A 1488-nucleotide genomic window follows, 5' to 3' on the forward strand; every position below is an offset into this window, starting at 1 on the left:
TGCATGACAAGAATTCAAGAATGTGAAGGTTTTTGCTAAATGTTCTACAGCCTCCCAAGGATAAGTACAGACGTCTCCATACCGATCCGCGAGACTCTACTAAACCTGCTCATGACCCGTGAGACTTATGTAACCTAGGCTCTGATACCAACAAGTCACGACCCAAAATCTAACCATGTCGTGATGGCGCCTATCGTGGTACTAGGCCAACCACTTATTTCCAAACACTCCATTTTTCAAATAAATACTTAAGGAAAATCATAATTTTAACAGAAATTTAATAATATAAAAGTATAAATCCAAATCTAGTGGAAAGAAAACATAATCCCAACCTCGGGTGTCACTAAGTCATGAGCCAAAAACTACTACAATTGTTCGAGATAACATGACCAACACGGTCTGAGAATATCCAAACAAATAAACTAAAGGAAGATAAGGAAGGAGAAGGCGGAACTGCGGTCGCCAAGCAACTACCTCACAATCTCCACAGAAGGCCTCCAACTGGCAAGATCAGCAACCGTTACCGTGCCCCGAGATACCTGGATCTGCATATAGGGGTGTAGGAGGTAACGTGAGTATACCAACTCAGTAAGTAACAAGTCCAAACTATGAACTGACGGTAGTGACGAACCAAAACTCAACAGGTTGCAATAGTTACTTGTACGGAAAAGTAGACATGCTTACAGTTTATGTAGTTTCTCGGCAGTAATTAAACACAGTATGTACGATACAAAGGATAAAGCTCAGGAAACTCTAAGTACCAATGCATAGATAGTATGCTCAATGTTACGTATAATACTTCCGCTCACAGTGCTCAACCACTCGGTACTGTATACGGCCCACTCGGCCCAGGGAAAATCCATCCCAAAATGTATACACATCATAGACTATAAGTCACCCAGTACCGAAGAAACAGGCCAATCCATCCCCATGGAGAAGACCCATCTCCATACCAATACTTCGATTAAGATCTATGTCCAGGGAAGATCTATCCCTCAATATCATCAACTGCGCTCACTGGGGGTGTAAAGACTCCGGAGGGGCTTCTCTGAGCCCAAGCTCTATATCAATGCAAGCGAAGGTATGATCAGTATCTCGCTGCGGCGTGCAGCCCGATCCCATACTGTCAATCAATATCAGGCTCTCGGCCTTACTCAGTCGATACTCTCCAGTCTCTCGCTGCGGCGTGCAGCCCGATCCCATACTGTCAATCAATATCAGGCTCTCGGCCTTACTCAGTCGATACTCTCCAGTCTCACTCACACGGGCTAAAAATGTCATGATACAAGGCCGAACAATGATATGACATGTCAATTAGCAATAATCGAGACTGAGGCATGATATAATATGTATGAACTAGACCAAATATAGAATATAAATAAAGCTAATGACATGACAACAAAAAACGACCTCTCGGGTCTCAATAGTATTGGCGTGAAGCTTTAACATGGTAATTAGCATGATTTGCAGATCATTGACTTAATCACA

The sequence above is a fragment of the Nicotiana tabacum genome, chromosome 20 (genome assembly GCF_000715075.1).
Source record: "Nicotiana tabacum cultivar K326 chromosome 20, ASM71507v2, whole genome shotgun sequence".
In the NCBI taxonomy this organism is placed as follows: Eukaryota; Viridiplantae; Streptophyta; class Magnoliopsida; order Solanales; family Solanaceae; genus Nicotiana; species Nicotiana tabacum.